Source organism: Sus scrofa, chromosome 1, assembly GCF_000003025.6.
Source record: "Sus scrofa isolate TJ Tabasco breed Duroc chromosome 1, Sscrofa11.1, whole genome shotgun sequence".
Taxonomy (NCBI): Eukaryota; Metazoa; Chordata; class Mammalia; order Artiodactyla; family Suidae; genus Sus; species Sus scrofa.
The window spans coordinates 183,329,248-183,351,992 of NC_010443.5; the positions used below are offsets into that span (position 1 = coordinate 183,329,248).

General features: G+C 41.7%; 1 long non-coding RNA gene across 1 annotated transcript in view; it reads right to left on the reverse strand.

Annotated features, from left to right (window-relative positions):
• LOC110262205 overlaps positions 1-22,745 on the reverse strand; it is a 48,353-nt gene that overhangs the window by 12,934 nt on the left and 12,674 nt on the right. Inside the window, exons 2-3 of the long non-coding RNA XR_002346935.1 lie at positions 9,304-9,442; positions 7,625-7,732 (exon numbers count right to left, since the gene is read on the reverse strand). This is a non-coding gene — a long non-coding RNA (uncharacterized LOC110262205). The remainder of the gene's footprint in view (positions 1-7,624; positions 7,733-9,303; positions 9,443-22,745) is intronic.

Genomic DNA, 22,745 nt, shown 5'->3' on the forward strand with positions numbered 1-22,745 from the left:
AGGAAATTAAGATGCTGCACTGAATGAAACAAGCACGGCAATTGCCCCCATGCAATTAACAGTGAGCAGGAAAGAGAGAGAGTAAACAAAATAATACTCAAATAACTAGTTATTCATAGAGAGGATTTTTCTCTATCGTCCAGGAGTACTGGATTTGAGTCTATGAGTTGGGAAGGAGGAAATATGTTCCCCAAGGGCTCTGAATCCATACCCCTTCACTATGAATTCAAGTCAAGGCTGCCTCTACTCTAGCTCTAGAAATTGTAAGGAAAGAGGACTCTGGCTAACCTAGTAGGCTTGAATCATCAAAGCCATCCTGGAAGGAAAACCAGATCAAAAGCCCACCCCATGTGCTGGTGATCAGGAATACATCATATCAAAAGACTAGAGATTGCTAAGTGTGCTGATGAGACAAAAACAAAAAGTCTATAGTCCTATATCCACATCTCTAAAGGACACAAAGATCTGGGCCTTTTTCTTTTTCTTTTTTTTTTTTTTTTTTTTTTTTTGGTCTTTTCAGCACTGCATTAGTGGCATATGGAGGTTCCCAGGCTAAGGGTCCAATTGGAGCTGTAGCTGCTGGCCTACACCACAGCCACAGCAACTCGGGATCCAAGCCAAGTCTTCTACACCTACACCACAGCTCAAGGCAATGCCAGATCCCTAACCCACTGAGCAAGGCCAGGGATCAAACCCACTACCTCATGGTTCCTAGTCGGATTCATTTCTGCTGGACCAGGACGGAAACTCCAGGTTCTTATTCTAAGAGCAAGTAGAAAGCCAGTACAATATTTTAAGCAACAGAGTGATGTAATCAGATTTGTTTTTTTGGTCACCCTGACTGCATGTGCATAATGGTGTGGATGGGAACAAGAACAGAGGCAAGGAGAACAGCTGGGAGGTTATTTCAGGTAAGAGAAGATGTCTTGGTTTGGGGTGGTGGCTTTGATGATGGAAAAGAGTAGACAAAGTCAAGAGCTTTGGTAGACAAAATATCAGCACATGGCTGACTATTAGAGGATAATGAAATGGGAAGGGTCCAGATAACTCATAGACTTCCAATTGAGCAAACAGTTCAGTGATTCTTAACCTGGCTGGCTGCTCATTAAACTCTCCTGAAGGCCCTCATCCCCCAGATTCCAATTAAACTGGTTAAGCAGGGGGCCCAGGCATGGGTATGGTTTCTGTGCTGCTCAGAGATTTCAAATGTGAAGCCAGGTTAGAGAATCCCTGAATTAGGTGGATAAGACTTCCCAAGGTAGAAAACACCCAACAGGGAGGGAATTTGAGGGGAAATTCCACGAGCTTCCATCCTATGTCAGTTTTGACAGAGGAGCACAAGTGACATATCAAGTTTAGAGTTGGACCTATGTGTCTGGATGAGAGAGGAAAGGTCTACACTGGAGAAAGGTCAAAGTGATTGACTTGTACACTGTAACAGAAGTCATGGCAGAATATGGAAATATCCAGGAAGAAAGCATAGTGAAAATATTAGAAAAAAAATCTTTTTTAAAGGTAGAAGACAAGGGATCAGTAAAGGAGACCAGCCAGGAGTACTAGCACATTAGAGGGAAATCAAGAAAATGGGATGATTCTAAAGTCAATACAATGGAATGTTTCAAGAAGAGAGCACATAAATGGGTTGAAAGAATTGTCTCATTTTGGCAGAGCCTGGGACTCCACCTTCTTTCCAACCATTAAACCCCTGGGTTGATTTGGGGCCCTCCCTTTGGTAAGTCTCTATTTTGGCAAGATAGTGAGGAGCAAGGAATTATTATCTAAAGGTCAGATTTTAGGAAACTCAATAGCCTAGTTTTTTTAGGATTAATTGGAAAATAATATCTCAATTTAGATCCTAAACATTAAAGACAACATTCCCTATATAAATGCACTCATGACTTCCAGCACTTGGAAATATATTACATTTGCTAATTTGTGGGTATAAACTTGGCAAGTATTGCAACTCTTTTAGGGTTTGGTGGTCTCTTCCTGTTGCCAAGCCTACCCAAGGCAAAACAAATAGAGTAATCTTGCAGGACTCACCCCCTCTCTTGGCCCCTATCATAATGCAGAAATATTTTTGTCAGTATCACAGTATCAATACCATTTTATTCTATTTCTTTACATGTGTGTCCCCTTCTGATTTCCTTGAGGGGAAGTAATAGTTTCATGTGAGTTGATCTCCCCAGCACCTATCAGAGTGCCTAGTACTTGGTATGCAGTGAATACATGTTTGCTGAACGAACGGAAAGTTGTGTAATTTTTCTGTGAGTTCATGAGCAGCCAATCTGGAAATTCCATCTCTAAGTATTCTTTCATCATAGACTATAAAATATTGTTTAAATAAAGAATGTGGTTTATCCATGTTTAAGTTTTAGGTCAATTTTCTATGAAGTTAGTAAAAATCTCATTCCAATACCAATTATTTAATCCCTTGGTGCCTTGGGTTTTCTGCCTATAAAATAATAATAGCAATGCTGATTTCTTGGGAGCTGCAGTGAGGATTGTCGAACTCAGAGGTCTATTTGCCCATAAGGGGTACTCCTTGGATATGAAGGAGTACATCACCTTCTGTCTTGTTATTCATTTCTGTCTTGTTTTCTTAAGTATAGGTTGATTCAGAGGCTGTAAGAGGGCAACAGCTAAGTTTTCCAGGTCTATTTACAACTGCTCCTGGAGCATGTAAGGCCGAATCTTATGACCAGTAAAAGACTGCTCATGCTAGGAGCTGGGTTAATCATGTCATTCTTTGCCCCTAGGGTGATATTTTGAACGGTTCCAAACCTGCCTAGGTTGGACACCGAGCAAGTGTAGAATCGGTGGCATTAGGGAAGACCTAGGGCTGCTGCAGCAAATGTCAATCCTGCCTTTAAGGTCATATGAGTTTTGGACTCATTTGTCCAAGTCTGCTGTTTAGCTGATGTAAAGGTCTCTTGGTGAAAAATCTGTCAGAGAAGTAAGAGATTATCTTAACCAGGAGCAATCATTCTGACTGCAATTTAAATAATAAAATGCATTTTCATTTATTACAGGACCACTTGTCACATAATAACCCCATCAACTGAGTTTGATTATAGGCCAAGTTTTTGAAGTGCCTTACAACATTACACTTCCACGTAGGTATTGCAACCATCTCCATTTTATATATGCAGATGGTGAGGCTCGGAGACATTAAACAATCTGCCCAGCATCACACAACTGGCAACAGGCAGAGACCATATAAAATTCTAATCTCCCTGACTCCCAGCTTAGGCTCTTTCTTACTATTCAATATTGCCTCATAGACCCGCACCTCTGTAACCTGCTGATATGCTTTTGTTTTAAAGGTAAAATTTATCCTCAATTGGCTGAACAGTTGCAATCCCACCTCAAAGGACACAAATGGGTTTTCTTGTCATTTAAGATTATTTTGAGGCAGAAAGAGACCATGTTCCTGTGATGTCTCTGCATTTGCAAGAAGAATGGGACTATGCCCAGCTAGTAAGGAGGGATGTCAGGCCTGGAAAAACTGTCCTTGCTGCAAATTTAGAGGACAGCATAGTTGAGGAGGTGAGTGAGAAGCCTAAATTAGTACATTTCAGCAGAGAAATATAGAGGGACCCATGCTAACAGGGCCGACACTTGGTATACGAGCTGATCCCACTAGCCAAACAGGTATCATGGATCCTTCTATGGACAGCTTCTCTTCTGATGACCCTGAGCAGGACTTTTGGTGGGACTTAGGGTACTATAAGATGCTCATTATTGGTGTTCCTTTTTAAATAGTCACCATATAGTGGTGAAAACAGGAAGGCATTAAATTTCAGCTCAAATTGGTGATTGTTATCACAGAGACATAGATGAGGTGCAGCCTGAGGCAAGGAAGCTATCTCTGACTGAAAGGGCTGGAAAAGGCTTCCAGAGGAGACATCAGAGCCAGTTTCCCGATCAGAAAACATGAGGAGGTCATCCTAGTCATAGCAAAAAGGATAGGCAGAGCCTAGGTTCAAGGTCCCTGGAGCACAGAGTGAAAAGAGTGAGTGGAGGGTCCAGATCCTGTTGGGTCTGAAAGTCACAGAAGGCTTGTAAGCAGAAATGTGACACAGACATCTTTGTTCAATGTTGCTGGCAGCGTAAAGACTGGACCAAGAGAGACAGAGATGCTGGTTAGGCAATTTCTATTGTCCAGGTTAAAAAAAAAATGATGAGTATAGGCAAGATTTAAGAAATACTAAGGCTTGGAGTTCCCGTCGTGGTGCAGTGGTTAACAAATCCGACTAGGAACCATGAGGTTGCAGGTTCGATCCCTGCCCTTGCTCAGTGGGTTAAGGATCCAGCATTGCCGTGAGCTGTGGTGTAGGTCGCAGACGTGGCTCGGATCTGATGTTGCTGTGGCTGTGGTGTAGGCCGGTGGCTACAGCTCCAATTAGACCCCTAGCCTTGGGAACCTCCATATGCCGCAGAAGCGGCCCAAGAAATGGCAAAAAGTCAAAAAAAGAAAGAAATACTAAGGCTTAAAAGACTGATGGGTGGCAAGAAAAGGCAAGAGAGGAAGAAAGAGGTCACAGTGACTCCCAGGTGTCTGGCTTGCGAAGATAATAGGCTGGAGAAGATAGGAGGGGCAGTAGGTTTTGGCTTCTCCTCATGCTTCCTCCAATACCAGGAGCTAAATCAGGTGACCATGACCAGGTAAGACCATGAGCTTTGGCATCAGAGACTAGGATTCAAGTCCACTGCCTTCCCCCCTATTCAGGAGCCACAGGATGCTGAACAAGTTAGCCTTTCTGAGCCTCAATTCTCTGATGGTAAACTGAGATGACGACAATATGCAGCTCATAAGGCTGATACTGAAGATTAAATAAGAATATGTACATAGGATACTTAATATAGCTCCTAGTACATAGTAAGAATGCAATATTACTAGCCATTTTCAAATCAGTAACTTTTACAAAGTCAGCAATGCTTTTTATTCTTCTGGTCACATAAAATTGGCTCAATTTTTATTTCACTAGCTTTATCTAAATTTCTACTAAGCATTTATGATATAGCATATTAAAAACTGCTCTTGAATAGGCCTCCAACCTGAGGACTTACCATTGGCTTCTTGACCAAAAGGTCTATATTGCCTCTTGGGAACCTGACCCCTGAGCCCACGCATAAGAGAGGGTTGGGCTGGCCCCACTGCATGGTGCTGGGATCAGCCCCAATCCAATCAGTACCATTACCTGACTTCATATTTCCCTTCACAACTCTTGTGAGTTCTCCCTAACAATCGTGAGCAGTGGACAAAATTAAGCCCATGAAGTAGGCTACAGTGGTATCCATAGTGTCCAAAACAGGTCTTGGCACACAGCCCAGACTAAGTTTTGGCTGTATAAATGTACTTAGTACTGCCATTGCAGTACCAGCCCAAGGAAGTGATACTTGCACCATGCAGATGCCTAAACACTTCTTTCTACCCAAGCCATGCCCTAAGCAGGAATATTTTTAGCATCAACTGTTCTTTACAGATCTTTCAAAACATGTAAATAAAGTGTTCAATTTGCCAACCATAAAGTGAAGACTATAAAATAAATATGCATTGAGATCAATGTTGATGTGGGTAAATTCCTTCAAGTATACATCGGTAAACTAAAATGTTTTTGCCTGTAGTGATTCAGAAGTTTGCCCAAGTCTCTTCTGTCTGAGCATGAATGTGCTCCCCCAGACAACTTAGGACAGTGTGAAACTAGTAGAACTTATGGGTGCTTGTGTTTCTCAAACCCATTGGAAAGAACCTAATTTAAGGATCAGTGATTTAATGAGCCTTTCAAACCTGAAAATATATCCCACTGAGATTTAAAACAGAAAATAGGTTTAGATAGAAAAAATAAAACAAAGCTAGTTTTGTGTTTCACGGACACAGAAAGGTGCTAGAATTATTTACTGCTTTCTGGCCTTTGCATTATGACCAAATTGATATTTTCCAGGTTTTTCATTAACTTAAAATGTTCTGAGGTAAACATCATTTGCCATGATTAAATCCAAGTTGTTTCCTCAGCTTCCTTCTAAGCAGCTGAAAATGAGGCTGGGAGGTAAGAGTTCCAGTCGAGCCCTTTGTGAAAATAGTACTAGAGAAAACACACAGATTTCACCCAGCAGCTGGATTGAGTCTCTAACAGTTACAGTATCAGAAGTTCTACAAGCAGAATCACATGGTAAAATCTTCTAGTCCAGAACCTGCTCACCTCCAAAACTGGAATTCACTCCACCTTGTCTTACAAATTCTCATAGCTTCCCCAAATTGTAAAAGAACATAAATCTGATCTACATGCCCTCACACTTTCTGCATCAGCCCTCCCTAAAATGCTCTGCAAAAACAGAAGCTTCTACCACCTCCGTGGATGGTTTTAGGCAAGTTAATAGATACTCAGCTCTCAGAAACTACTAGAATTTGTGAACTAGACTAAGTCCATTTCTGTTAACAGCAGGTCTTTACAACAGATGGAGTATTAAAGATGAATACAAAAGCCATTTCAGGGAGTGGCTCAGTGGTAACGAATCTGACTAGTATCCATGAGGACACAGGTTCAATCCCTAGCCTCACTTGGTGGGTTAAGGATGTGGCGTTGCCATGAGCTGTGGTATAGGTTGGAACTTCCATATGCTGTGGGTGCAGCCCTAAAAAGACAAAACAAAACAAAAAAGCCCCAAAAGCCAATTCAGTATAGCCTTTCTTTACCCCTACCCTTCAGTCTTTGAGACAAGGATATTTCTAGGGTGAGACACCACTGGATTCCTAAAATCCATCTGATGGCAAACAGAGAAGGTCATAAAACTGGCCTTCACTTGCTACCAATGTTAGGTGCCCAGGTGATCACCCAGCAGAGCCCTAAGTAAACTCTCTGGGGGAGCTAAGTGAAGAACAGTCAACAGATGGACCCAGACATGTTCAAAACGTCTTCTTGGATCCTGACTACCTGATTTGGCCTGCAGTTAAATTGTGAATGCTCACTTCTTCACCTTTCCAAGATGGAGTCACAAGCAAAGGTAGCACAGAATCCTTATTATCTTATATCCACATCCTTTACATCTTACACTCACCAAGACAAAGCCAGACCGTCACAATACTTGTCTAGAATGGAACAGAGTCCAAAATTCCAAGGCATTAGTAAACAGTTCTTTAAACTGAATTTAAGTTACCTTCCCTATAATGTTAACGATGCCCCTAATTCAGTTCTCTGGAACAAATCATGGTACCCTTTCATACACAGAGATATTTTCCTAAGAAAGTTTTAATTCCTTGCTTGTCAATGGTGGCTGCTCCTTTTAAAGGAAAGCTTGAAATTTCAGGTGTTTGGTAAATAATTTATCAATTAATCTAAAACCTTGAGGAGTTCCCTTTGTGGCTCAGCAGTTAATGAATCTGGCTAGCATCCATGAGGTCACAGTTTCAATCCCTGGTCTCACTCAGTGGATTAAGGATTCGGCATTGCCATGAGCTGTGGTGCAGGTCACAGACGCGGCTCGGATCCTGCACTGCTGTGGCTGTGGTCTACGCTGGCAGCTACAGCTCCCATTTGACCCCTAGCCTGGGAACCTCCATATGTCGTGGATACGGCCCCAAAAGGACAAAAAACAAAAACAAGAAACCTTGAGTACCTACCAAATGTCAGGCACCACACTCAACACTGGGAATTATCAGCAGAAATTAATCAACATATTCCTGATTGTTTCGCACTGATTCTGTTGCTCTTGTTTTGTAATGTCTCCTCTGAAAAGAAAATCAGTTTAAAAATTTAAAAAAAAACTAATTAGGAGAGAGGAGAAAAAGTCATCAAAACAACATAGTATGTGATAGTTGTAAATGCAACCTAGAGGAAAAGTGGAAGTGGTATATAAGGCAGTGCTCAAGGAGACATGTTCAAAAGTCTCCTCTCACTTTAAAAGGATGGGAGACAGATCTAGCTTAGCTGTAGGCAAGACACTTGATTCTGAATCAAAAAAAAAAAAAAATGATGACAGAGAAGTGGGGTTTTCCTTGGCACGCCATGCCAGCAGCAACATTTGCCACACAAAGCCATACCTTCCTCGTGGAGGACAAGGTTGCTTATCATTTTCTGACTCCAAAATTATTTCTGGTGCCTGCAATTCACCTCATTTTATTTATTTATATATTGGTCTTTTTGCCTTTTCTAGGGCCACTTCCTGTGGCATATGGAGGTTCCCAGGCTAGGGGTCCAATCGGAGCTGTAGCCGCTGGCCTATGCCAGAGCCACAGCAATGCGGGATCCAAGCCGCATCTGCAACCTACACCACAGCTCACGGCAATGCTGGATCCTTAACCCACTGAGCAAGGCCAGGGATTGAACCTGCAACCTGATGGTTCTTAGTCGGATTTGTTAACCACTGCGCCATGATGGGAACTCCCTCACCTCATTTATTGACTTCATTCATGGAAGGTGTGGGGAAAAGCTCAGGGGGTTCTCTTAACTACATCCTCTGTAACTAGCAAACAGGCAGGATACTGGCGTCTGCATGTTTTCAACTTCCTACAAGAGTAGAAAACTTGAATGGGTCCTTTGTGCTAGAAACTCTTTAAAAGTTTTTAAAAGTTCAATATGAAATTAAGGGAAAAGAGTTTAATTTACAGATCTTTGCATCCACCTATGTAGCACATCTGTCTCATTTTATCTTGGCTCTTAGAGGTCACATTATGAAGTGGCGTAAGCAAAGCCAAAACAGAATGCATATGAGTGTTCAGTGTGAGGCACAGTCCTATATCTCTGCAAGCTCTGGCCTGGAGTGACTCTGAAAGCCATGCTGTGAAATGGTATCACTGGTCTCTAGCCTACCAGCACCAGCTACCTTCCCCACAAAAAGAATCACTGCTCTAGGACACTTTTGGTTGAAGCAGTCCTTCTCAGGGTCTGTTTATTCTTTCTTCCCTCATTCCAAGCTCTGTGCCACAGAAGTCTCAATTCCCTTCTTGCCCAAAGAACAGCTTTATCAGCTTGGTATAGTGCACTGGTTGTATGGTCACTGCTCATAACAAAGGATGCCTTGGCATGTGCTGAGTATAGAAGTGGAGGTGAGGTATTGATTCACCTCAAAATCTTAATACGTTTCTGCTGCCATTAGGGATCAAGCATAAAAGGAGTATATGGAACAAAGTGAAAAAGAAGTTACTCATTAAGTGTCTGTTAAATGTGATTTATTAATCATTTTCACATATAGTGCATTAACCAGCATAGCTTTTGGTGATAACAGAAACCAACTCAATCTAAATAAAGCAAATAATAGCAACAATAATTGACTCTGTGGTTACCAGAGTATCTTACTGACCTCAGGGCAGGAATGCAGCCGGGCCCCAAGAATGAGGAAGTGGAATGCTCTAGTCCAGGAAACCCCCCAAATCCTCTCTTTGTCTTTATTTTATCCTCTTGAACTGCAGCACTTCTTTCTCTATGATTCAACTGCATGGCTGAAAAAAATGTCACCAACCAAAACCTTTTGAGTTTGTCTCTTCTTTGTTTAAAAGGACAGCCAGATGAAACTGGAGTTTTGTGGTCTTAATTCCAAGTGTTTAAAGAGCTTCTTGGGCCAGATGCCCAGGCATCCTTTGTCAATCACCTGAGGTAGGGAGGCTGGTTCATGTTACTCAAGTATGGCTTGTAAGAGCCCAGGCATTATAACCATTCAGATGGGAGTAGGCCAAACAAGGGCTAGGTAGGCAGTTACCCCAAAAGTGAGGGTCCAAGACAGGCACTCAATGGATACTAATACATATACTATTTACTTGTTCCTCTGGCCTACGCACTGAAGTTATCATCATCATCACCATTATTCTTATTTTACAGAAGAGAAAACTGAATTTCAAAAAAATATATAGGAAGTAAAGGTAAAACTGAAAGTGGAATCAAGGTCTTCTCATTCCTTTCATCAGCCCCAATGAGATAACTTTAAAAGAAAATTTTGGGGGAAAAAAAAAAGGTACACAGTAATCCATCATCTACCTGCAGAAGATTTTAAATGTAACTGGAGATACAAAACAGACTGATGAAAATAGTTTAAGAACATGTGGAAAACAACATATACCACACAAAAAAAATATACATATTTCAAACTATTGAAAATAACTAAACTTTGGATTCTTATTTGGAAGAAACTTAAGAGTGTGAGGAGGATATTTCAGCCACAATAAACGGAAAAAGTCACACATTACCAGGAGCAATTCTCATCTTAATACTGAAAATTTGCTCACTCATAACCCTATTCTTTGTGAAAAGGCAAGATTTATTTTCAAAGAAACAAGAGGAGGATGGAAGAATAACTACAGAGAGCCCTAGAGTTCCAGATTTCCAAGCATTCTCAGAACCCAGCCTCCAGCCTTCCATTCTCCTCAAACAGAGCCAATTTCTTAAAAACCTTGCTATTTTCAGGGGCGGTCACCACAAAAAGTGCTATTTTAATCTCTAGTTCAATAGGATTGAAGCAGAAATTCTTCTAAGCTCATCCTCTGAATAGGATTTCATTTGTTTTCACATCACTGCTCTCAAAACTAAGAATTACTTCTAAGAATTCATTCTTCCTGAATTTTTCTAATCCACTGCCAATCTCATTTTTATATCTGATTTCAGAAATGACATCCAGATCTGAACAAGATAAACTGCCCAGTTAGAGCTGAGCTCAGCTGAACAATGTGTAGCTTGGTCTGTTTTCTCATCACACGTTGTGGTCCTATAGTCCCATACAAAGCCCTTGAGATGGGAAGTCAGATTCAGACTTTCTACAAGCTCATCTAATGATTGAAGGAAGCTCTCTAACCTTTTAAAGTTTTCAGCTTCTTTACTCAGTTATCAACAAATATGCTCTGGAGTTTCAATTCTGTGCTAGGCCCTGCTCTGGGCTCAGGAAGTGCAGCAGAAACCAAGCTAAAAAGAAAAAAAAGGAAAAAAATGTCCTGTCCATGTGGAGCTTACAGTATCCTGGCTAGAGACAGAAAATAAACATAAATAGTAATTAACATGGAGTTCTTGTTTGGGGCAGCAGAAATGAATCCCACTAGTATCCATGAGGATGCAGGTTCAATCCGTGGCATCCCTCAGTGGGTTGGGAATCCAATGTTGCCGCGAGCTGTGGTGTAGGTCGCAGACACAGCTCGGATCCCGAGTTGCTGTGGCTATGGTGTAGGCTGGCAGCTATAGCTCCGATTTGACCCCTAACCTGGGAACTTGCGTATGCCATGGGTGCTGCCCTATAAAAGCAAAAAAAAAAGTAAATAATATAAAGTTTTAGAGGAATACTTAAAAATAATAAAGCAAAGGAGAATGGGGAGTAGAAAAGAATGGTTATAATTTAAAATAATATGGTTCAGAGTGGGGTGGGCCGTCCTGCCTAAGCCCCCAGGTACAGCAGGGCTGTTCGCTGGCCTTTGGCCATGAGCACTGCTCTCCCAGCTAAGCAGGGCCTTAGAAAGCTCAGCATCCACCCCCTGGACACAGGACCTTTCTCAGCAGTGTTCAGATTCTGCCACCACCCTGGTCTGCCTGGCCCCCAGCTCCCCACTGCTCCCTGGCCCAGCCCCTGAGTTAACTAAATAAGCCACATTGCATTTCATTGGGCCCGCCTTTAAACCTGTCTTACCAGGACTTTCTTAGAAAGTCCAAAGTTCTCCGGAGAGTCCTGCTCCTCTCAAGGGCCTGGCTTCAGCCAGTGCTCTGCCCTGAACCAACCCTGGCTGGGTGCTCCTCCTGCCCAGGGATGGCCCTTACCCATGGAAACCATTTCATTCATCAGGGGAATGGATGAAAACAAATCAGCCTTGGAATTTCATGACAACAAAATGATCTGTCTTTTTATTTGATAGTGTAATATCATTTATAAATTTTTTAGTTTTTTTTCTCATTATAATATTATTGTACAGTTTTGCATGGCCTGGGTATAATCATTTTTTGGTTGTTGTTTAGAATATAATGCTGACGAATAAGTGTGTATGGAAGGGGAAAAGATACTGCTTTGGCCTCTTATCACTCATTTCATTTTGTTTGATTTTATTCCCTCAATGTCTTAGGGAACTTTATAAGAGATTCTTTGCTACCAAACAATGGTGCGGATTCTTCTGCACAGAAATATTTAAGGTGGGACAGTCAAAAATGTAACAAGGCTGCTTGCCAAAACTTTACGTTAGTATCACTTAATATTAACCAGACTCTGATATATTGCAATGAAACAGAGAACTGTTAGAATTGAAAAAAATAAAGTAACATGGTAACTGTAGGTCTAAGTGACCAAGTAACAAGTGAAGGAAGTAAGAGGTAATAACCATTATGCAAATGCCTAGAGGAAGGGTGTTTCAGCAGAGAAACAGCCAATACCAAGGTCTGAGGTGGGGGCATGCCCAGCATGATTGAAAAACTGCAAAGAGGCCACTGGATAGAGAAACAGAGGAGGAGAACAACAGGAGTTGTGGCTGGAGGGCAACAAGGAGCCGATGATACAGAACCTTGTAAGGACTTTGAGAGAAATGAAGGAAAAAAATGGAAAAAAATGAAGAGAGAAATGAAGCCCAGTGAAGGGTAGAAAACAATATGATCTTATCTAAAGCTAGATTTGAACAGGGGCACTCCAGCTTATATATTGGGATTAGACTTGAAGATAGAAAGAACAGAGATAAGAAAATGAGTTAAAAGGAGAGTGACCATACCTCCTAGTTGCCCTGAACAATCCTGCACCATGTGCCTCAACACAATTATTAATGCCCCTTCCCTTGGAGTCTTCAAAGTGTCCCAGCCTGGATGATAAATTATATTATCACCCTAATTAAGAGGTCATGCTATTTCAAAATCCAGAGGAGAAATGATGATGGAATGAGACTGGTTAATAGCTGTGAAGAAGTGATCTGATTCCATGCATTTTGAACGTAGAGATTTCCTAATGGATTAGATGTGGACCATGAGAGCAAGAGAGGAGTCAAGGATCATGCTTATGGTTTGGGAAGATGGAGCAACTGGAAGGACAGAGGTGCCATTAAATAAGATGGAGCAGGCTGTGCAGGAGACAGCCATGAGTTCCACCTGGCAATTCTGAGCTCTCTGTTAGATGTCCAAGAAAGTGTCAACCTGGCAGTTGTAAACATGTCTGGAGTTCAGCAAAGAGCCCTGGGCTGGAATCAATAGCTGGACTTAATAAGCCACAAGACTGAAAAGAATTATCAAAGATATGACTATAGAAAGAGGAAACGTCCAAGAACAGTCTTGAGGAGTTCTAGTGGTAGAAAAAGAGGAAGACCTCGCAAAAGAGATTGAGAAGTAGCCAGTGAGGTAGGAGGAAAACCAAGCATTTCTTCATCTTTACAATGAATTTGTTATACCATTGATTTTTTTTTCAACTATGACCAAGAGATACATCAGGGACAGCAATATTAAAAGGCAGACTGCAAAGAGCAGAGAGGGTGAACTCGAATCTCCTCATCCATTTCAACTACAGCTGGTCTGTTTTCTTGAATCAAATACTGGGCCAATGCATAAGATTTCATTTATAAAAAGAGTGACAGTAGGTGGGAGGAAGTAGATTCCCATTATTTAAAAACAAAACAACAACAAAAAATTATCCTGGATAATCCTTAAGGTCTATGATCCCTTTTGGCTCTGAAATTTGATACTATCCAGTCCTAATAAAGGAAGAATTTTCTAATGTCCAAAGCTACTTACCAGAGTGACCCGATAGAGTCAAGGTGGAGATGGGGCATTTGAATAGTACTCTTTACTTGAGATTTTTTTCATTTGCTATAGGAATTAAGTCACATGAAAATAGGAAGAGAAAAATAACAATTGGCCTGGAGGAGTAGGAAGTCAGTGGAGTTTTAAATATGAAACCAGGAAATGTTTTATTAAACAGCTAAGGCATTACTGGCTTAGACTAGAGAACAGCTTGCTGTAAATCCCACTAACCTCACGAGTATTACATTTATCTAAGAAAGCCACGGAAGCACATTCCAAGAGAGTTTTTTGCTGCAATATGCTGACATAGCAAAAAAAGCTCAGGCTTTCCCCCACAAGCATTAATAATAAAAATAATAGATACTGTTCATCAAGATGAAACGTGTGCCAAGAACTGTGATATGCTCTTTGAGTATTCATCCACTTAACCCTCACTGCAACCTCAGTGTAGATACTTTCAGGTACTATTTGCAGAAAGAAAATCATGACTAGGAGTTCCATTGTGGCTCGGTGGTTAACAAACCCAACTAGGAACCATGAGGTTGCAGGTTCGTTCCTTGGCCTTGCTCAGTGGGTTAAGGATCCGGCATTGCTGTGAGCTATGGTGAAGGTTGCAGACGTGGCGTGGATCCCGCGTTGCTGTGGCTCTGGCATAAGCTGGTGGCTACAGCTCCGATTAGACCCCTAGCCTGGGAACCTCCATATGCTGCAGGAGCAGCCCTAGAAAAGGCAAAAAGACCAAAAAAAAAAAAAAAAAAAAAAAAAAAAAAAAAAAAAAAAAAAACCCGTACTTGAAAATCATGAATAAAACTGACACCAGTTAACTTGCCCAAGGTTACCAAGCTGGTTAAGTAGTGGGCCTGGGATTCAATCCCAGAGCTCTCTAACTCCAGCACCAGGACTCTGAATCACAACAGGTACTTGGAATAATTCATGGGGTCTTAGTGAATGAAGTGGATGCTGTGGTGGGCCCCTCTCCAGCTCCTGCCTCATTCCCCCAGCTGCCAGGAGCACAGCCTACGGATGGCTCCAGCTAAGTCTCTCCTTTGCCAAAAGCCACCTCCTCAGCAACTGATGGATGCAAGGACAAGAAGGCCAGCCCCTTGCCTCAGCTTAGGATCCCTGTGAAAGGCCACCCTGCTCCAGAGTTCCCAAACCCACTCCTCACTCTGTCCAATCCTGCTTTCCTAATCCCCTCATGAGATCACTTCCCATAAACTGCCCACACACAGAGGTCAGTCTCAGGGTGTGAGTCCCAGGAACCCACTGAAGACACTGCCGAGATTGGCTTCAGCCATTTGTTCTATTCATTCAATAACCTGTGAATGTTTGCTGAGCCCCAGGAATGTGTGAGATTTCTTCTGCTGCATATTGCCTGGTAGTAACATTTACGCATTTTCTATTGGGTTATCTTGTCTTTAACTGTACAAGAGTTCCTTTACATATTCTGGATACTAATTTTGTATTAGTTATGTGCATACATATCCATCCTTCCTTTGCGTGTCCTTCCTTAACTCTATGGTAACTTTGGTTATACAGAAGTCTTTATTTTTGGACTGTCAAACGTACGACTCTTACGGATCTTCCATGCTTTTACTTCATGTGTCTTACCTAGCAAAACTTTTTCTACTGAAAATCAGAGAACAGTAAAGCAACAGGATCCAATTTCACCAACTATATTCACAAAATTTTAAAAGTCTGATGATCACAAGTGGGAGTGAGAGTTTAGAGAAGGAACCCCATCTCCCATCAGTAGGAATATAAAATGGGTTCAATTTACAGAACACTTGAGCAAGGGAAGACAGTCACATTAGTAACCCTGAAATTCCACTTTTAGGTATAAAACCTAGAGAAACTCTCAAACTTAGGTTGAGGAGGCACATACAGCAGGCATGTACTTACTGTTTGTACAAGCAAAGGACTGAAAACAATATAAATGTCCATCAAAGACAAATGGATAAATTATGGAATATTTATATAGCAGAATAACACAAGTCATTAAATGAAGTAAACATGGATAAAGCTGCAAGACAAAATGTAGAGCAAAATAACTGCTAAAATAGAACTTTCATATTAAGTTTATTAGCCTTAAAAGTAATAATATACAGGAGTTCCCATTGTGGCACAGTGGAAATGAATCCAACTACTATCCATGAGGATGCGGGTTCAATCCCTGGCCTCGCTCAGTGGGTTGGAAATCCAACGTTGCTGTGAGCTGTGGTGTAGGTCACAGACTCAACTCAGATCTGGCATTGCTGTGCCTGTGGTGTAGGCTGGCAGCTATAGCTCCAATTCAACCCCTAACCTGGGAACTTACATATGCGCCCCTAAAAAGAAAAAAAAAATAAAATGTATTTTTGGATACATTAAGTATGCAGTGCAAACATGTATGATGATAATAAACAGTGAATTCACAGTAACAGTTGTCTCTGACAAAAAAAATAGGGAGGAGAATGGAATTGGGGTATCCATTGGGAACTTATACACTATCAATGAAGTTTTATGTCTTAAAATTTTAAAACATCTGAAATAAATAAAGCATAATGTTGGGACTTGAAATTGCCATATAGTTAAGTACATGCTGTTCATCATATTATCCCCAATTGTCTGTTCTGAAATAATATACAATGAAACATGCATTAAAAGAAGAAAAAATATCTGCTACAATTGAGATATTCTCAATATTTTTTTTTTTTTTTTTTGGTCTTTTTGCCATTTCTTTGGGCCGACGCTCCCGCGGAATATGGAAGTTCCCAGGCTAGGGGTCTAATTGGAGCTGAAGCCGCTGGCCTACGCCAGAGCCACAGCAACGCTGGATCCGAGCCGCGTCTGCAACCTACACCACAGCTCACGGCAACGCCGGATCCTTAACCCAGTGAGCAAGGGCAGGGACCGAACCCGCAACCTCATGGTTCCTAGTCGGATTCATTAACCACTGTGCCACGACGGGAACTCCTCAATATTATTTTAGATAGATCTTAATGGGCACAGTGATTTGATGGGAGATACAGGAAATACATATGTCATGGAAACATAAAAGAATTAAATAACTGGCTAAGTTCTTACTAAATCTGATTAGCAAATGAGACTTTTTAAGGCCCCTGAGCAGAGGAATGATACGAGTGTACCTGTCCTTTGGGAAGATGGGTCTGGACAGGTAACGCAGGGTGACTGAAGACAGACCAAGAGGAGATGAGGAGATGGAAAGGTCTTTCTGAAGTGGCCAGGAAACTACCAGGAGGCTTCAGCAATGAGAAGTGAAACAAACCTGGGGCTTTACACCATGGTATTCCAAAGTTATTCAAAGTTAGAATTAGTTAATTAATTTTGAATCAAAGAAGGGCAGGAGAGGACAGTGAGAAGTCAAAACTGTTTCTGAATACAGTTGCTCAGATAATCATAGAACCTGCTGTGATTAGGCAAAGCAGATTATCTCAAAAATAAGAGCTGGTTGTGGGACATTCTGATTTTGATTCTGGTTTTAAACATGTTGTAATCAAGGCACTGTTGGGCCCTCTTAGGAAGAGAAAACAAGCAGGCAGTTGAAGGTGGGAGTCTGGAGTTTGCTGAAGAGAGGTCAGAAAGATGGTTTGGGAAGTCAACTGCAGAGAGTCCGGGGGTAATATGATAATATTGTTAAGAGCTTAAATGAAGGTAGAAGGAGGGAAGGAAAGAAGCTTGGGGAGCACCACATAGGCTTCAAAGCTCCACCTTCCCTTTGGTGGGCCTTACATCTCCCAGCCAGGATAAGAAAATAAATGGAGGCCTGCCCCTCTATTCCCATCACCAGCTCCATCCTGCACTCTGAGGCCCAGGGGGCATGTGTTTGGACACCACATCATTCATGTCCAAATTCCATTCCAGTACACACATATACCAACCACCCCTCAGGAAGATGGATGAGGAACAAGGCCTTCAGAGGCCCAAGGAAAAGTACTGGGGTCATTTGAACACGAACCCTCTAGTCTTAGGTATGCAGATTATGGAGAAGGGTATGAGCTCTGGATGGATACTCTTAATGCTGCCAAAAAAAAAAAAAAAAAAAAAAAACTTGCCCCATTGTTTAGGGGCAAAGCAGAAGGGTCTGAGCAGAATCCTCTGAAGCAGAGGTTCTGAATCAGGCGTCCAGTTCTTAGGTCTCAGGGTAGTACTGCCCATAGCCAATATGATGCCAAATTCAGAGGCTGTTCCTGAGTCACATCTCCTATCATTTTCAAAATTTCCATTCCCACCTAGGTCACTAGGAACAAGAGGTAGAGCTCTGGTAGGAGAGCAGAAAAGGGGTAGAGGTTCCATGGCACCAGTAACTCATTAACCCTCTATATTTTTCTGTCAGCAAAGGAGAATGAATACGTGTTGATCATATGCTCAGTAAAGGTCTGTATTTACAAAGCAGCAAGGGCCACCTCCTCCTAAAGCCAGTGCTAGACCCAGGGCCTGTTCTCCCCAGGCTCCCAGTCTTCCACGAGAAGACTTAATCCACCCCAAGCCAGCAAGTTCCTCAACTTCAACATGAACCTGCAGCCTATACCACACAAACTAGAGGTCTCAGTGCTAGTCAGGCCAACGTGAGCAACAAAAGCAACTGGAGTGCTTTGTAAATTAAAAAACCTGAGATGAGTAATAGTAATTGTGGTAGTTATTACTGGTCAAATACACTATTTGGCCTGTGCAAGAAAATTTACACTTCAATGGAAAACAGAAAATTGTGTTCTATTCCATCACTTCTCCCTAAAGGAATAAAACTTACTGACCCCAAAAATATTTGTAAAAAGGAGATGCCATGGTGGCGCAGTGGACACAAATCTGACTAGGAACCATGAGGTTGTGGGTTTGATCCCTGGCCTCGCTCAGTGGGTTAAGGATCCGGTGTTGCCGTGAGCTGTGGTGTAGGTTGCAGACACGGCTCAAATATGGCGTTGCTGTGGCTCTGGTGTAGGCTGGCAACTGTAGCTCTGATTGGACCCCCAGCCTGGGAACTTCCATATGCCGCTAGTGTGACCCTGAAAAGCAAAAATAAATAAATAAATAAACAAACATTAACTTCTTTATAAGAGTTATTTAGGGCTCATGATAGTAAAATTCCAATTTTTCTGTGCTGATGAAATGGAATACTTTCTCCTATCATCCTTCAAGACTAGTGCAATAGTGAGATACAGTGTCTTACATTTTGAAGCTATGAGAAATGTGTTGGCAAAGACTCTTTGATGCAGATTATTCTGCAACATAAATCAGGGCTACTTAAACACACAAGAAACAGAAATGGCAATTCAAGTAATTTTACAATTTGCTATACACAGTAGTAAGAAAAACAGGAAGTAGGTGTTTATTAGCAGTTCCAAATATACCAGCCAAAATACAACTCCCCATGGAGTCTGAGTTATTCAAAATATAGCAAAGGACAGAATTCCTAAGATTATAAAAGGGTAATTAATCACAAGCAGTGTTCACAGACCAGTGATTTGGAAACTACCTTCTTATTGAAGATCTGGATCAAGAACAAACTTCAAAGCAGAATTAATTGATCTCAGATTCACTGAGTCTGGTCAATAAACCCTCCCCCCAAAAATGTCACTTTAAGCCCACTCAAAAGTCCATCTTTTTATTTAACAATTCTATATACAGTGCATTAAATGGTCTTTTTTTTTTTAACCTACCTTGGTTACAATATCACCTCCCCACCTAAGCTGTCTGCACTAAGAACACCACATCTTACTTACTAATACTCTGTAAACTGCATTCAAAGGTGATGCATGTTATTTAGGCTCCTTTCATAGGAACACAGGCTCATTACGAAGCCAAATTCACAAATCAAGAGGACCCATTTGCTCAAATAGCTAACATGACCTTGTGGCTTTCAAAAATCTTGTTTTTGAGTGAACTTTTAAAATACATGTCCCATAAGCCATTTCTTGAATTAGTGGCAGTGACTCAAAAATACTATTTAAAATACATGAAACAGGACTCCCGTCATGGCTCAACAGAAACAAATCTGACTAGCCTCCATGAGGACACAGGTTCAATTCCCAGCCTTGCTCATTGGGTTAAGGATCTGGCGTTGCCATGAGCTGTGGAGTACGTCACAGATGCAGCTCAGATCTGGCATCACTGTGGCTGTGGCATAAGTCAGCAGCTACAGCTCCAATTTGACCCCTAGCCTGGGAACCTCCACATGCTGCAGGTGGCAATGCTAAAAAGACAAAAAAAATTTTTTTTAATTTTAAAAATAAAATGCATGAAACATAAATATAAGTTAATTTTTGCAAAAGGTTATATAACAGATTTCAATGCAAATTGTGATCTGATTTGGGGAAGTAGGTGATTAAATGCCTTTAGCAAAAATAATTACTTATAAGAGTAACCATGGACAAATGATACCGTTTCTTCCCTAAAAGTGAAGGATTTCAATGTTTGGCTTATGTACCTTGAAAACTCATTTGGATGAATATTAAAGACTTAAATATTTGTGAATCGCCATTGGGTCCTCTGATGGAAAAGTGCCAAGAGTCAGTGAATTAAATAATTTGTATTAGTCTTGGAAGTGGATGAGATTAAGGGAAGCTAAGTGCATACATATTTAATTGGATTGATGCACACACATTTTATATCAGTCTATGTATTCTTATGAGTTTAGATTACTAAGGAGGAGATGGAAGAACAGTGCTTTGAAAACAACTCCACCATGTGAGAAACAATAGGCTAATTAGAGACAAATTAGCTCTTGTGCTCCAATCTGAATGAGACCATCGTGCTTCTTCCCTGATTTTTAAAGTCCAGCCTCATAGAAGGCCATGCTACCATCCTGTTATCAGTGGGATTTCACTGGTGTTGTAACCAGCATGAGAGAGAGAAAAAGGATAAGGGGGAAGGGAGGGAAAGAAAAGAAGGGGGAGGAAGGGAAAAGGAACTTGTTGGCACAACTCTTCCTCCTCCGCTGAGATGGTCAACATGGCATGTGTCAGGATAACTAGATTCACACGTGTTTCCTCCACTAGGGAAAACAGGAGGGTAAACATCTGTCCATGTGACTGAGTTCTGGATAACAAAATATGATGGAAGCAAAGATTTGCCTCTTTTAGAGCCGGGCCTGAGAGTGATAATCAATTCTCTCTCCTTGCTTAGCTCAGCAGAGACCTTAAAGGGAAGGAGCTGGACTCCAGAATCTATGCTTGGATGATAGGCCCACAGAAGCCACCCTCTGAGCATCCAATGAACTTCGCCTAAGGAAAAATAAATTTGTTAAGACTCTATGGTTTGGGGGTTTATTTGTTACAGCATTAGCTAGCCTACTACATCGAATACATACTATTAAAGACAAACTCGTTAAAATCAGTTCCTTTTGGCCAATCAGCTCTAGACTCTGAGGCAGCTGGATAATTTGGAAAGGAGCCTCTCTAGTTTCCTCCCTTGTTTTTCTGGCAGGCCCAGCTTCCTGCTGACCAGCTCAACCAGTGGTGGCAGCCAGAGCCACAGCCGCCTCTTGGAACGTCTGAAATAAAGAAGGTCGCAGATGTTCTCTGCAGGTCACACCCTAGAAATTCGCTTTGTTCTGACTGGGGTAAAAAGTCCATTTTCTCTTATTCCCAGAGTGAGTGATTATTAGGCTTCAGTTCTCCATCCTTCCCCACAACTTATAATTAAACAAATTTGGGTCAGGTACTATTGTTCACTGTAATCACTCTCAGAGCATGGCCTAGTTGGTACCTCCAGTGATCACCAGATAGAAAGACCCACACAGAAGTATTTTAAGCGCATTCCATTAATTTGGATGATTTAAGCACAAGCAGTAACCCCGAGAGATTTTTGGCACCCTGGAGCTAATGAAAGGACTACAGGTACCTGCTCTGAGAAGGTAGCAGAAGGCCAAAGAGAGTCCCTGACTATGACAGAGAGTACCTGGCAAGTTTGCCCAGAACCTCACAGCTTCTAACATAGTCTCTAAGTGATATTAACCAAAAGAGCTCATGAGTATGGACCAAAAAACAACTTTTTCAAGGCTTCTTTTCTCATTGTCTCCCCCAGTGCGGTCCTCTTTGTTTCCATCTATGCTAGAGCTATAAACCAGCAGACTTGGGCTGCATCTGGCCCACAGATATGTTTGGTCCTCACAGTGTTTTTACAATAGTGATAGCCACATTTTTAAAATGAGATTTTTTTTTAATGAGACTTCACACAAAAGCCTAGATTTCTGGCTCCTCTTGAAAAATCAAGAAGATTGTGCAATACTGGACCCATGTTCCCTCCTGGTGATGGCAATACTCCAGGGAACTAGGCTGCTGCCACCGTGAGGTGGGGTCCATGGTGCCTGCTTGGCCCTGGCACCTGCTTGAGCGCTGCTCACTACTCCGGCCACTCTGCTCTTTGTGTTTCCCACACTCCCTGTAAGGCACCGGGCTCACTCTTGAGACCATATTTTTATTAATTTCTGTGGCATACTTCCTCATCAGGGCTTGCTATGTCTAGAGCACTGCTTACAGATGCATCTGGAAGAACATAGGCATAGCAGGAAAGGACTTCTACCATCATATGCAGCCTCCTCCCTCCCTTGTACTAGGCTTAGACCAAGGAGAGGCAGGACAAGAAGGTCTCTCACCAATGGTACTAGGTACCCAAGGTAGCCAGGCTCAGCATAACCAGTAAAGGGATCTCATCAAGGGAAGGTATAGTGTACATGTGGCCTGAACTTACCCCTTGCAAGATGAATGGGAGCTCTTTCTGTGATTTCTCTGTGGCTACCAGTTCCCAATTCCCAGTTACCTCAGTAGGCATTTGTGGTGGGAGGGAACTCCCTGAAGAACAGCAGACATCTGCAGTATGACCCAACCCTTGGCTCTACTGCTCTTTCCCACTCTGCAGTATCCGTTAAACAAACAGGATGTCATAGCGTGTCTCACCTAAGGGATTCTTGCATCAGGACTGACCTTTCTGCTACGGATTAACAGTCTCTTGATTTCTTTTTGCTCTTTGTTTAGGCTTAATACTTTTTTTTAATTGTTATTTCCCCAGTACATTTTTTTTTCTATTGTACAGCATGGTGACCCAGCTACACATACATGTATACATTCT